Consider the following 16,182-nt stretch of genomic DNA (forward strand, 5'->3'; position numbering starts at 1 on the left):
AACAGTCGTAGTATAGGACGCTGTGAGAAAGTCATAAAACGTCCTTCCATAGTATGTCAGAAACAGTCATATTAAAAAAGACAAAAGTTAAATATGTCGTATATAAACCGTAGTAAAGTGTGTCATCAAATGTCCTGAGCCATAACAGTGTCATGAGACTGAGTCATCAAGACTTTGTGAACCTCTGATTTTTCACTTTTTTCACATACTATACTTTTTCCTGGCGTAATTAATCTTTTTAGCCCGTTTTTGTACATGTGAAGCAATTTTTTTCACTATTTGACTCAAACCTGAATTGAATTAAATGCATATTTGAGTGAAATAAACACATAGATAATAAATAATCATCAGCATTTCTTTATACAAATGAACAGAATCAAATAAATATCTTTCATGCTTAACTTAAAACTGTATACATTAATATAAAAACAACACAAAGCAGAACAGAGAACAAACAGCAAACTTGTGCCTCAAAGGCCACGACTCTAGTCCACAGTTGTTTTTTCCGTCTGTACTTCTTCTGAGCTCCTGCTGCGTCAGGTATATCATTTGTTCTTGTTAGACACACTTTGGTTATTCGTCGGTGCCTCGTGTATGGTGGAGAGGTTTGTGTGTCCCTGTGAACGTGAGGGCTGTGTTGTCTGGAGCCTGGTGCTCCTGGTCTCCCATGGCAGAGTGGTCTGGAGCCTGGTGCTCCTGGTTTCCCATGGCAGAGTGGTCTGGACCCTGGTGCTCCTGGTGTCCCATGGCAGAGTGGTCTGGAGCCTGGTGATCCTGGTCTCCCATGGCAGAGTGGTCTGGAGCCTGGTGCTCCTGGTCTCCCATGACAGAGTGGTCTCAGGCTAAGGGCCGGACTAAGAACGGTTCCCAAAGACTCTATGGAACAACGAGGAACCTGTGGTTCAAGCCGGAAGAGTTTGTCCCTACACCTGTTTCACCCAGGCCTTCCTGTACGAGAAAACTGGCAAGTCATCAACCAGTGAACTCGACCAAACTGGACCCTAATCCCACCACACCTGTCCTCCCTGCAGTCTGAACCACTTGGAGCCTGGTGCTCCTGGTCTCCCATGACAGAGTGGTCTGGAGCCTGGTGCTCCTGGTTTCCCATGGCAGAGTGGTCTGGAGCCTGGTGCTCCTGGTTTCCCATGGCAGAGTGGTCTGGAGCCTGGTGCTCCTGGTTTCCCATGGCAGAGTGGTCTGGAGCCTGGTGCTCCTGGTTTCCCATGGCAGAGTGGTCTGGAGCCTGGTGCTCCTGGTTTCCCATGGCAGAGTGGTCTGGAGCCTGGTGCTATTGGTTTCCCATGGCAGAGTGGTCTGGAGCCGGGTGCTATTGGTTTCCCATGACAGAGTGGTCTGGAGCCTGGTGCTCCTGGTCTCCCATGGCAGAGTGGTCTGGAGCCCGGTGCTCCTGGTCTCCAATGGCAGAGTGGTCTGGAGCCTGGTGCTCCTGGTCTCCCATGGCAGAGTGGTCTGGAGCCTGGTACTCCTGGTCTCCCATGGCAGAGTGGTCTGGAGCCTGGTGATCCTGGTCTCCCATGGCAGAGTGGTCTGGAGCCTGGTGCTCCTGGTCTCCAATGGCAGAGAGGTCTGGAGCCCGGTGCTCCTGGTCTCCAATGGCAGAGAGGTCGGGAGCCTGGTGCTCCTGGTCTCCCATGGCAGAGTGGTCGGGAGCCTGGTGCTCCTGGTCTCCCATAGCAGAGTGGTCTCAGGCGAGGGGTCCTCCATTTGTGATATCCGCGGTTCGATCCCCACCTCCCCCGGTCCACGTGTGGAAGTGTTCTTGGGCAAGACACTGAAGACACTGAACCCTGAATTGCTCCCCGTGCTGCGCATGGGAGTGTGAATGTGGTGTGAATGGTCAGATTAGATGGTCTGTAGATGTCCACCGCCATCAGTGTGAATGTGACAAACACTGTGAAAGCGCCTTGAGTAGTCAGAAGACTAGAAAGGTGCTATACAAGTAGTCCATTTACTATTAGTATGTAGTAGGGAATAGAAAAGTGTTGGACCATACTGTACCTATATCCGTGGTATACAGTAGATATAACAAATGGACTCTCACATGATCTTTGTAGGCCGGGAGAAAATGTTCTGCGTCCTTTCGGCTGCAGTAGCTCAGTAGCTCAGTCCATAGGTGACTCAGTCTTCGAGTCCCTGTGTGGACCATGAATGGAGCATCTCCTGGGCACTGCCGAGGTGCTATTGAGCAAGGCACCCAACCCCCAACTGCTCAGGGCGCTGATCCACTGGCAGCCCTCCTGCTCTGACATCTCTCCTTAATTGCATGTATTTAGGTCCTGTTGGTGCATGTGTGTGTATTACGGGCCTGTGTGTGTGTGTGTGTGTGTGTGTGTGTGTGTGTGTGTGTGTGTGTGTGTGTGTGTGTAACGTGAAAAACAACAGTTCTTCTTCTTCTTAGATGGCAGAAACGTAAAATACCTTGTGAGGAGTTTGTTTGTGCACATTTTTATAGGCTGACCATGAGACCCTTTCCTTTTTAACCCTGATTCTTATCGTTCAAATCTAAACGATGAAAGAAAGAACTAAGGGCGCACTCACTCTGTCCATCGGCACCGTGCCCAAACAGGTTTCATGGCTAAAGTCTGGTTCAGTGCAACCGTACTGCGTCTAGCTGCGGCACGCTTGCCGTCCACGGCCCGTTTGGGAGAGGTGGGCTTTTGTAAAGCACGTTTGCACGTGTACGAGCACGAGCGTGTGCACGTGTACGAGCACGAGGCCTATGGCGGTTCTGAGGTCATTTCCTGTGCGCCTGTTGGGACATAGAAAAAAGAAGGAGGGACCATGCACGGACATTTCAAACAATGGCGGCGAAAGGTTCACGTTGGTGTGATGCAGAGGTGGAGTGTTTACTGCAGATTTGGTCGATGAAAAGATTCAAAAACAGTCGACAAGACGCACAAAAACTCCGAGGTCTACGGAAAGATCTGGAAACAAAGCCACGCATCGCCATGACGTCATCAATGCGTGTGACGTGTTACGGCGTGATGACGTATAGGCAGCAAGAAGCATTCTCCGAGGCCCAGGTAGTGTGAGTACAAACGGGCCTGGAGGGGGGGACAAGGACCCTAAAGCACGGGGCACGGTGCGGAGGGACAGTGTGAGTGCGCCCTTAACGTCTGATTTAAACAGGGTTCACACGGGGCCTCGGGCACAGCACATTCACATCGTGCACATTTCAACGTGGAACGGCAGAGACACAAAAAAAACAACAGTGTTTTCTCAATTTTTCTTTCAATCTTGTTTTTTGGCTGCGACAAAAAGAATCCCATCTCCCGTTGTTTGCCGAGGCTCAAAGGATTAAACAAAGTCAACAATGATGGAGAGGCGCTGATCTTTTGAAGTATTTACATTTGTGTGTTTCCGTGTCTTCTCCTTCCCCCTGAAGGCGCGCGTCTGTGTTCTCCCCCCTCGCAGGCTCCGGTCTGAGTTTGCCTTTGCTCCGGTTGGGTAAATGGCGCTCTCCGCGACAGACAGGTGCGCTCCATCTTTTAAACCCCGGGGGGAGTTTGGCAGGAGACAAATGGGTCTGGGAGGGTCACCTACGCCCCCGTTCCACCTGGCTCATCTCACATGCAGCCGTGGTGCATCATGGGATTTGTAGTCTTAGTCCCAATCCGCCCCACGCACGCAGAAACTCATCACTCACCACAAAACAGCGCCGACACACCGCAGCTGAAGTAGACAAGTTTATTAATGATAATAATGAGGATGATGAGGATGATGATAATATTAATAATTAGTCATAATTATAATAACGTTAATGTCATAATAAATAGAACTCTTCATCTGAAGCACAGAAAGAGAAGCATACAGAAAGAGAAAAAACAAAAACACAAAGTTCAGAGTACAGAGCCAGAGGACGGGGGGCAGGGACTTCTAGAGACATCTTTTTTTTTTTTTAACCTTTCAATATATCCATTTAATTTTTTAACATTTTTAAACTTTATTTAACTGGAACATTTACAAAAAGGAGAAAGAGATAGATTTTAAAAAATCCTTATAAATAAATTTTGTCATTATTAGAACAAAATACAAGATTTGGGGGAAGTCAGAGGACGTCGTTTTTTTTTTTAATCTATTTTCTTTTTCCCCCTGAAAGGACGGCTGGGGGAGGAGGTGAGGGGCAAGGACGGGTGAGGGTCATTATGTACAGAACACCAGGAATACAAAAGGGGCCAGTCGACTCACATACTAGAAGGCTAGGGATGGCGGGAGGGGGGTGTCGCATGGGGCGGGTCTGTCGGGGTCAGGGCGGGGGGACTCTCAGAGGGGGACATCCTGTTAGTGTCACAGCTCAAACAGTTGTGCTCAGGAAGATCAGGACCAGGTATACTGAAGGCATCTGAAGGAAGGAGGGAGGGAAGGAGGGGAGGGAGGGTCGCTTTCACCCCGCCCCCGCTGAGGTGCAGGCTGGAGCTTTACACACACTCACATTTTTGTAAAAAAGGCCGAACTCCTCCGCGGCGCAGCAGAGACAAACAACCACCGTTGAGTGAGAGCGCACGACGAACACAATGAAAAATCCATACCTGACCACTGATGTAAGTACGGCTGCTAATACGGAAGACCAGCGAGACTAAGTAGTTTGATTCACATTAATATCCCAACAATAAATATATTTTATATGGACAACAGATCAAATATGACGTGGAACAGGCTGTCACAGAACATACTAAGGCAATAAAGTCTCAGGTGTGTTTTTCACTGATTACTCGGCCGCCATGACGCTCGGTCAGAGAAGAGCTGTCCGAGCATCATGGGAGCTGGAGTAGTGGAGCGTTCAAGATGCGTTGTTGTAGTTTCTGACTTCGTCTGTCCCCAAGTGCCCGAAACATTGGTGTTTCATTGGTTTCTGCCCAGTGTGTACGAAGACACCTCAGTCTTTCTGTATAGAGATACGGTATAGAGATAGTTTTTGATTGAAACTCCGGGTAGGGAATGAGTCCTGACCCCAAGTGAAGGAGTTCAAGTCCCTCGGGATCACGTTCACGAGTGAGGGGACGATGGAGCGTGAGTTTGGCCGGAGAACCGGAGCAGCGGGGGTGGTGCTGCAGTCGCTCTACCGCACCGTTGTGACGAAAAGAGAGCTGAGGAAGGCAAAGCTCTGGATCTATTGGTCAGTCTTGGTTCCTACCTTCACCTGTGGTCATGAAAGCTGGGTCAGGACCCAAAGAACCAGGTCGTGGGTACAAGCAGCAGAAATGTGTTTCCTCAGGAGGGGGGCTGGAGTCTCCCTTAGAGAGAGGGGGAGAGGTTCAGCATCCGTGAGGAACTCGGAGTAGAGCCGCTGCTCCTTTGCGTTGAAAGGAGCCAGTTGAGGTGGTTCAGGATCATCTGGTAAGGATGAACCCTGGGCGCCTCCCTAGGGAGGTGTTCCAGGCACGTCCAGCTGGGAGGAGGCCTCGGGGAAGACCCAGGACCAGGTGGAGAGATTAGATCTCCACACTGGCCTGGGAACGCCTCAGGATCCCCCAGTTAGAGCTGGTTAATGTGGCCCGGAAAAGGGAAGTTTGGGGTCCCCTGCTGGAGCTGCTGCCCCCGAGACCCGACCCCGGATAATAAGTTTCTTTCCAAACTTTATCCTTATTGTTTCCTTTTTAGAGATATAATTATAATAACAGAGGGTGTAAAAAGGAAATACAAATAAAGCCAACAGAGCCTATAGGGGGAATAGAATATAGATTCTATTTAGACAACTTTACTATTTATACATTTTTTAAAAAACTACATGTTACCTTTTTCCCCGGCACTTTGCAAAATAATCTGAAATGGTTGTGAGATCATATTTGGATCCTTTGTGTGTTAAGCTGCAGACACCAACAACGTTTCTTTCTGTCATTGACATCAACTGCACCAGTTGTGGAATTCGAAACATACGTCGGAAACATCGGAAACGCCGGTTTCACGACATTTTGCTGAGTTTTAACTGCGATAAACGGATCAAAAGTACCGCAGAATAGCTTCATCATTATGCAGATTTGTTAAAAATTCTGAATTCACGCTTCATCAAGTCTGCGACAAGGAGACGACAAGCAAACAACTTTTAAGACGCTTGTTTTCTGAATGATGAGTGAGTTTGGATCCAGCAGGGCGGCGCCATGCAGGGGAATCACAACGCTGGTTGGCTCTCGTGGCACAGCGTCTCGCTCGAGTTGAAACATTTCATCGGCAATGACTTTTTTCACGTTCCTCGTTCTGCATTGGTGTCGATTCACATCTTTGCATTGACTCTGCATATAACTGCGAAACGCTCGCTCTACATTTGATGTGAACACACCTTCAAAGATGGCCTCCGTTCTGGCAGCGACAAGGGTCTCGACCGAGCTTTGGCGTCTCGTGAGCCATTTAAGAAATATTTACACCTTCAGTTGGAACCAATGGGCTTGGAGACAGGAAGTCAGAAAGTACAGATGGTCTCGGTGTTTAAGAGTAGCGCCGGCCACACCCCTAAGATTTTATAAACTACTAGCAAACTAGACTGCGTAGATAACAGCGGTGACATCATCTCTGTTTTCGTTGCAAAGTGCATAGATCATTCAGTGGACAAAATCAGGTCACGGGACCGAAACCTAACGATGATAAGCCAGAAAACAAAAGCGGTGGTTCTTTATCTCTGTCGGCCGTTGAGCTGATTTTTCGCCTCCCAGGAAGTTCCCATCAAAGTAAAGCTCCAACCTGCTCCCGAGTCGTTCCTGACCCACCGCGGGTGTGAGGCGCTGTAAGTAGGCCAGATGAATCATGTGACTCTCAGAGACAAACCTACAGGTATAAAAATGCCTAAGCCTGCATATGATCGCTGCATGGGAGAACAAATGACCGACTTTACCCCAATTAGACTTCACAACAGTTAGTTGCCATGATATAGATACTCTTTGTAATATATGAGAAGCTGTCTACAGATGAACAGAGGTCGCGTGGGTAGGAGCCCTGATTCAGAACAAGTTTTTTTTCCTTTTTTTAAACCTGAAATAAGATGAAGTTAATCAAGAAGTGTGAGGTGAGATTTACTGTACAGGATATTAACAGTACACACTGTAGTTTTGTACAGGAAGCCAGGAGCTTAACCTAGTGTTACCTTCTTGGAACAATTCACACAAAACCACTACTGCAGAAGTAGTGTACCCTGAACTCTCAAACAAAGTTGTGCTTCACCCGAAACCTGCTCGCCTCTGATCAAAAAGTTTCTCTTTCAGGGCCAGCAGGTTACATTCCAGTATGCAATAAAAGCGCCTGCCCACCAGGGTCAGCACGAGAACAGCAGTTCAGGAAGCTGCGAGCCGGTGCTTCATCAGCAGGGGCCCCTTAGATCAGCAGAAGAGCGAGCTCTTCCTCAGCAGTGACGAGCGAATGAAATCTGGGTCACGTCAATACACATCCGGGCTCCGCTGTCATCACAGAGTCTCGCTGTCTCCTGATCAAAGAGCACTGAGACTGTGTGTTCAAATCATACTTTGGTTCAAGTAAGAAAAGAAAAATCAATATTCATAAACTTTTTATCTGACACTCACAACACCTTGCGCTAATTAGCGAGTCTTCCCAGCTCCAATGAAGGAGTGAAGGCTGAAATTACTGCAGATGTGGTTCTTTTTTCCTGAAGTGTCTGTCGGGTTAAAGGAGGATGGGATGTTTTGCATTTGATGGGGAAAGAAATGTGGTATTGTGTTGTCAGTGTATGAGTATCTGCACAGGTGTGTGTGTGTGTGTGTGTTTGTGTAAAGGGGGGGTTCAGGGGAGATCAGTTCACACTATCACCATCACACTTTCAATCATATAACACATGATCACATGTTACAGTAAATATCAGGGACATATTTAGTTGGAGGGGGTCTGATATCTATGTTCGGGGGCCAGGGGCTTTTCCTGCCCACCCCCTCTACTCCCTGACATCACCACAGCCCATATAATAGATATGTATATATATTTATATACAGGAAAAGAATACATACGTATCGGACACCCTAGACATTAATGTACATTCAAAGAACTGAACCAACATTCTCGTTTAAACACGTTTACAGTGACTCTTCTGATATAAAGAATTAAGGTTTCGCTTCCACCAAAATTAAAACCTTTTTTTCCCCTTTAAACGTTTTCAGTGCTGCAAATAACAAAACTAAACACACAAATCAATATTCTCAGAATACATTGACAAAAGAAATTGACATATTTGAGCCCTCGTTCCTTGTTACCGTCGGATGGGCACTACTGTATTTCTATAATGTTTTTATCTAGCGACATAGTCTATATGCCTCAGGCTTGTGTTTTGGTTATGCACCTGCTGATGTAGTACAATGGGATTATTCGGTTATAATTCAATTTGTTACATGGACGTTGATGAGTTATTCTCGTCAGGTGGAAACGTGCATCCTTGGTATTTACGCACCTTTTCATCACGTTGGTCTGATAGTTTGTCCGTCTCTGCAGAGTGACACAAAGGCTCGGGCTCGGAGTCTGGCAGGTGAGTAAAGTCGGCGACTTCTGCGCCATTTTCTCTAACTAGTCCTCAGTCATTGACCTCTGCTGGGGCGTGGAGAGGGGCAGACCGGGGAGGCTCGGCTTTATACCGTCTCACCGTCCCGCCGTGGCTCACCCCCCCCGCTCCCCAAATGTTGTAAACCAGTGACGCCTCCCATTGGGGAGGGCGGGGATGCCCAATGGTGCTGCCAGGAGAAAGTGACATCACGACAGTATCCACGGGGGACGCTGTTAACAGTAGGCGCTGCGGGCCAGTGACACCGCAACAAGAAGGAAGGAGCGACATCACCAGCTCAAAAAAAAGGAAGGAAGCAAGGAAGGAAGGAAGGAGGGAGGGAAGGAGGTCGAGGGAGGGGGAGGTTGGAAGGAAGAAGGCGGAGCAGTGAGACCAGGAGGCCGACCTTTGACTCCACCCCCAGGAAGTACAGCGTAGAAAGTGCTTCTGCTTGGATGCCGAGCTCTCCCTGCCACCTTTTCTGTTTATGTTTACACGACCTCGGCGACAGAGCAGTGTGCCATAGAGAGAGGAGGGGGGTCGGGGACGGGGAAGGGGGACGGGGTGTCCTCCCTCCTCCTTCCTGCATACCACAGAATCAGCATCAAGGGCCAACTGTTCATCTCCCTTACCAAAAAACATAAAAACAGATTTGTACATATATACTGCTTTATACACACTTTTTTTTTTACCATTGTAAATCACAAAAGTATAGAAAAATAAAATGTTTTATAATAACGGGACACTTTTCATTCTCTCTCTGTCTTTTCTACCCGGCAAAAAGGTGGTCCCTGGTGGAAACTGGCTCACTCCGTCTGTCAAGTTTGTGGCTGGTTTGACACCGCTGCCGCGGCGCCACTTTGTACGCCTCCCGTCTTCCCTCACCAGCCTCAGTAGAGGGACTCCTTCTCTTCGTCTTCTTCTTGTTATTTTCTTAAAGCTAGTTCTCCTCTCTTCGTTGTTTTCATCTGTGATGTCCATCAATACTGAGTACAGCTCTTCCTTTTGTATTTACTGGAAACAGGAGAGAGAAGTGGGGAGACTGGTGAATAAGCAGAATGTATTGTTATTACGATAGGCAGAATATAGAATAAGAGGTTTTAGCAGCAAGTTTACGCCTTTCTGAGCAACTTTTTAGGAGTGAGGGTTCGTGTCACAGAAAGTATAATCTAGAAAATAGTTCTTTGAAAAACAAAATACAAGGAAACATACGTGAAAATGTATGGAATAAACAACCCCCTCCTGACGCAACACTTCCCCCCATCTGTGTGATGTGCACTGTTACAAGGAAGAAGAGTTCACGATGTAAGGTTAAGAGACAGAGAGTCAGAACAACTGAAAGGAAACAACGTTTAAAACTGTACTGCGGAAAAAAAAAAAGTTTGAGCGCAGAAGAGACAACAGCTCCATTCGCGTTTCATCCCGTTCTTGTAATGTGGCACAAAAAGAAGTGGGAGCAGAGGCCTAACGCCTGCCAAAGCTACTGCGACGGCTCTCCCCAGAATAAAGATCAGAGCGCTCTGTAATCATACAAGTGGAGATCGGCAGTTTGGCAGTGCAAAGTGAAAGTCTCAGTGTAATGGGGCTGGATGGAAGCAGGGGTGAGGGGGGGTGAGGGGAAGTGTTGGGGGGGCAGGCGAGGCAAGTGTCCCAGGACCCTCGTCATGACAGATGCTGGCTAACTCGGAGTGATCTCCAGCAGCTCCGTGGAGCTTCTGACAAAAAAAATTAAAGAGAGAAACGAAAGAAGAGGAGGCTTTAATTTGGAAACGTCTTTGTAGTGCGCGACTCCCCCCACCCCTCCTAATCCTGGGAGACAAACAAGTGGCGTGCTCAATCAGCGTCCACACCCTTGTATCTGTCTCGTGGTGGAACTGGCCCTCGCCGCCTCCTCCTATCTATCTATTCTATACCTCGGATTTACCGAGCGCTCACCGGGGACCGCCGTACTAAAATATCCACATGCAGTCTTATAGCTCAGCAGGGAGGCGGCACAATAGCACCGGAGCTACATATAGTCCTCACTGACAGGCAGCAGAGAAGTAGAGGAGCTGCAGAGGAAATATATTAATCACCCACGGACGCGAAGGATTCAGGGGAGGGTTCGTCCTGGAATTACAGCCTGTGCTCCTTTCACCCATAGTTTGTTAAAACAAGTTTCGTAAAACATTACAAAAGAAGATGCATTCGTCGACTTAGACCCAGTGATGTCGAGACATGTACATGTGTGTGTCTGAGATTTCTGCCGACTCCTCGATACAATGGTTTGCGGTGCTCAATGCATTCAAACCTTGAAATTGACGTTCCTAAAAAACCTCGTCTATTGTCAGAATGTGATGGCCGAGAGAGTTCAACACACTGACAGGCTTTCCTTATATTCTGTCTGGACTCATAACTATGAAAAGTAAAGTTCTGTAATCTGTGAAATTACATCCCGAGCAAAAAAGAGAAACTAGACGACGTAGTATAAAAGCGTAGGGAGGAGGGTCGGGCTGGTGGATGGGTCCCAAAAAACTGGAAAGACAGAGCCACAGGTCAGCCACAGCACATCCTTTTTTCCGAGCCTAACCACGTCGTTTTGTTTCCTAGACTACTTCTCACGCCCCTCCCCCTCTACCACCGAGCTCCCTCCCATCGTGCTCCTTCTCGTCAGTGCGCGTGCACCAGATTTCTGTGAACGCGCCCATCTCTTCAGCAACAATCAGCGGGACGGAGTACATGCTACACGGAGGTAGGCTGGCTAACTTACTCAAAGATAGCGATTATTAGCGTCATTTAGCGTAAGCTTAGCTTGGCGTACATAACGGTTAATACTTCTTAGATGACAATACACACGTCACTGTTTCTGTGCTGATATTAAAGTTGTGAAGCTAACAATGTGATTAAAAGTATAGATTATAAGCAGTTAGATTCTACACTAGCTACCTTATGGATACGTACTCATTTCAGCTTTAGCGCTAGAAGCTACTGAGTACTTGCTGTACTCTAAATGAGCTCATTTGCGCTGATTGGACCAGGGTGCGTCGGATTTTTGCTAAACAAATAACTTTTTTTTATTAAACCGGCTGATTTACGTTGTTCTATCGGAGCAGCTTTAAGGTAACCAGTCATAGAACGGTAGTTTTGGTGCCTGAACTCAAACGTCCAATCCGTTTCCGTCATATTTCGTAAAATATGATAATTGTTGTGCATAACTTTTCGGAACATTTTATAGAAACAGGCCTGTGAATGTTCTCGTGTGTCCAGGTCGTCGTTACCCTCAAAGCAATTTCAGTCAAAAGCAACTGGACTTGGTTGTTTGTCTAGGAAGACGTTTCACCTCTCATCCAAGAGGCTTCATCAGTTCATGTACGCATCTGACCAGGCTGGGACTGGACCAGGACCAGGACCAGGACCAGGCTGGGACAGGACCAGGACCAGGACCAGGACCAGGCTGGCACTGGACCAGGACAAGGACCAGGCTGGGACTGAACTCACTGGTGTGGAGATCCAAGTATTTAACCTCTCACAAGGCAGATGATGTCACTGGAACCCTTTGTGCTCCAACGACGGTCCTTAAGACTCAATAGAGCACTAACGTAGTCCAGACCTACTTCCACCAACCACTGGACCAGGACCAGGACCAGGACTGGACCAGCACTAACGTAGTCCAAACCAACTTCCCACCAACGACTGCCACTCTAACGACGGTCGTTGGCACTTGGAGCACAAAGGGTTCCAGTGACATCATCGGCCTTGTGAGAGGTTAAATACCTGGATCTCCACACCAGTTAGTTGGACCAGTCCCAGCCTGGTCCTGGTCCTGGTCCTGGACCAGTCCCAGTCTGGTCCTGGTCCTGGTCCAGGTCCAGGTCCAGTCCAAGCCTGATCCAGTTGCTTTTGACTGAAATCGCTTTGAGGATTTCATAGAAACATGTTGATTTGTTATCAAATTGGTCAATTTAAAGTGCTTCTTTTCGTCAAAGTTAAAAAGATATTTTCTTAATTCTCATTGCGTTGAGCTCTCTCGGTCGCCATAGCAACAGTACTTATTTAAGCGTCTACGTGTCCAGACATCACCGGGGCTACGCGAGTCAATGCTTTTCAGATATAAGATGCACACAAACAATACAAAAAAACAACAGCATCAACGAGGACATCCATGTGTGAAGGCAGACATAATGTTCTTATAACTGCTTTATTCTGACACTCAAAACAATCAGAGATTACTTATATGTCACATATCGACAACAGAAAGAAGTCATGGGTGGAGAAAGAAAGATCATAATAATATACTTTTACCTATGAAATGAATCCAAAAGAAGAAAATGTACTTTACACCTTTCAGACAATATATTCTCGTTATAGAAATGACACACAGTTCAAGTTGAAAATACACAGATAACCCCACTTCATATAGGAATACATATAAAACAGTTACTCAGAGAGAATTGCGATATATCGTGTGCGTGTATGTGTGTGTGTGTGTGTGTGTGTGTGTGTGTGTGTATGTGTGTGTATGTGTGTGTGTGTGTGTGTGTGTGTGTGTGTATATATAGATTTAAATGTATTTACAAGTACTGTAACTTTTTTGCTTGGTTCTCTTTTGTACAAATATTTTATGTGGACGATAATAAATGCACCTGCCAGCTTATCAGGGCTCATGATACACGTATTAAATATAAATGATGGATAAAGAGTATTTTTCTGCTGATATGTAAACGTCTCTGAACACTACTTATATAAGAACGAACACATGACCGGATCAAATAGAGGTTTTGTTGCATATTAAGCTGGTTATGGAATACAACGGAAGCAAACTCAACCCAAAGATATCAAAGTGTTTGTGTTATAAAGTCACGTTTAAATTACTTTTGAGTCACTGGAAGCAGAACTGAACGGCTCAGACCTCGACAATATCGACAATATCGACTATCGGGGTTATTTACATGTTTCGTCTTTAACGTTAAAGCGTTGATAAGCTGACACTGGAACAGTTAGACGACACTAAGTTGAGTTTTTTCTGTAAACTGTAGACAAACGCGTGTAAGTTCCAGATGACAACACTCAAACCAGTCCTTTAAATAACAACATGGCGGTGGTGTGATAGTGTGTAACAGACCCTCGCGCTGAGAGTCGTTGAGAACGTACAGAGCAAAAGTTTGGACGCACCCTCTCAGTCAAAGAGTTTCCTTTATTGTCACGACTATGAAAATTTCCCAATATTTCGGAGGAACTCGGAGTAGAGCCGCTGCTCCTTTGCGTTGAAAGGAGCCAGTTGAGGTGGTTCAGGATCATCTGGTAAGGATGAACCCTGGGCGCCTCCCTAGGGAGGTGTTCCAGGCACGTCCAGCTGGGAGGAGGCCTCGGGGAAGACCCAGGACCAGGTGGAGAGATTAGATCTCCACACTGGCCTGGGAACGCCTCAGGATCCCCCAGTTAGAGCTGGTTAATGTGGCCCGGGAAAGGGAAGTTTGGGGTCCCCTGCTAAAGCTGATGCCACTGCGACCCGACCCCGGATAAGAGGCTGAAGATGAGATGAGATGAACTAATGACGGCCGCTCGTTTTTCTTTACTTAGCTGCTTTTTTTCTGCCATAACACGAATTCTAACAGTCTGTTCAGTGGGACCATCAGCTGTGTGTCCACCTGACTTCTGATGGTCCCAACCCCATTTACAAGGCAGGAAATCCCACTTATTGAACCTGACGGGGCACACGTGTGAAGGGGAAACCATTTCAGGTGACCACCTCCTGAAGCTCATCGAGAGAACGCAGAGTGTGTGCGAAGGACTGAACTAACTGATGTGAAGATCCAGGTATTTCACCTCTCACAAGGCCGATGATGTCACTGGGACCCTTTGTGCCCCAACGACGGTCATTAAGACTCAATAGAGCACTAACGAAGTCGAAACCTACTTCCACTAACGACTGGACCGGGACCAGGACCAGGACCAGGCTAGGACTGGACCAGCACGAACGTAGTCCAGACCTACTTCCACCAACGACTGTCACTCTAACGACAGTTGTTGGCACTTGGAGCACAAAGGGTTCCAGTGACATCATCGGCCTTGTGAGAGGTTAAATACCTGGATCTCCACACCAGTTAGTTGGACCAGTCCCAGCCTGGTCCTGGTCCTGGGCCTGGTCCTGGTCCTGGGCCAGTCCCAGCCTGGTTGTTATTTTGCGCACGCGTTATCATATTGCTCAATTTAAAGTGCTTCTTTTTTAACGTCAAGCGTGAGTTATCAAAGTTAAAAGGATTTTTTCTTAATTCTCATTGCGTTGAGCTCTCGGTTGCCATAGCAACAGTACTTATTTAAGCGTCTTCATGGCCAGACATCACCAGGGCTACGTGAACGTCAACAGTCATGAAAAGAAAGGAAACTCTTTGACTGAGAAGGTGCATCCAAACTTTTGCTCAGAGCTGTTTATCTTCTGTTAACGTCTCCGTTTACGTCGGCGTGAGGAAGCAGAATAAAACTAATATAATATAATAATAATATAAATGATAGATAAAGAGTATTTTTGTACGCAGGGGCATTTCCAGGTCACTTGGAGATGATTTCTGATTTAAAAACAAACTATTTTGATGCTTTTTACTTTAAATTTCAGTTTTGTCTCCCAATGAAAAGAAGATAATCAAGATAATATAGACAATAAAGCTCTCGTTTGTCTCGTGATATGAATATTAAGTGTCCTGAGATAACTTAAGATATGATCTGACACTGTTAACTAAACTGAACTGAACACACCTGACACACCTGTATTACACCTGTAATATGGTGGATACAGTTTTCAGCAGGTTGCGGAAGTGCTCTGATCTGATTTAACTACGTTTGTTATGGATTTAAATGCATATATTTATATATACTTTATAATAATCTTAGTCAAAACTGAATTGAACACACCTGACTGTAATATTACAGTGGATACAGTTTACAGCAGGTTGTGGAAGTTCATTTACGTAACAACATTATGTATTTTGATCTGATTTAACTACGTTTATTATGGATTTATATGCATATATTTATATATACTATATAATAATCTCAGTCAAAACTGAATTGAATGCACCTGGTGGAAGTGCGTTTCCGTAACAACATGATTGAGTCTGTGTAAATAAGTCATATTAATCATTAAATATGTCATTTAAATCATAAATAAGTCACAGAGTGTGGTCTTTACCTACTCTGTAAAGTGTCCTGACATCACTTTTGTTATGATTTGACACTATAAATAAAATTAAATTGATTAATTTACTGAAAATTGATCTTATTTATCTTGATCTGATTTAACTACGTTTATTATTATTGATTTAAATGCATATATTCATATCTATTATATAATAATCTCAGTCAATAGCACAAGTATTTGAGTGCTGTGATGTTAATATTGACCAAAATAATCACAATTAAAATAAATTAAGCCATAATCGAGCAGCACAATGTGAATCCATTAGTTTTTAGGGTTTTGGTAAAGTGAAGTGTGCGTGACTTAATTAACACTGTGCTTCACGTTCTCCCACCGCGGCTGAGATTACAGCTGCTATAGGTGTTGTTCTCCTCCTCACACCGTTCACATGGCCGTCTTTTACGTCTCCGTGACAACCTGGGTTCATTTAAAGTGAATAACCGTGCCACTGGAATAATTGAGGTTAGAGTTACTGTGATGTTGTTACAGGGACCGAGAGTGGAGTCATGTCAAACTGGAC

This window comes from Echiichthys vipera, assembly GCF_963691815.1.
Source record: "Echiichthys vipera genome assembly, chromosome: 17".
NCBI lineage: Eukaryota > Metazoa > Chordata > Actinopteri > Perciformes > Trachinidae > Echiichthys > Echiichthys vipera.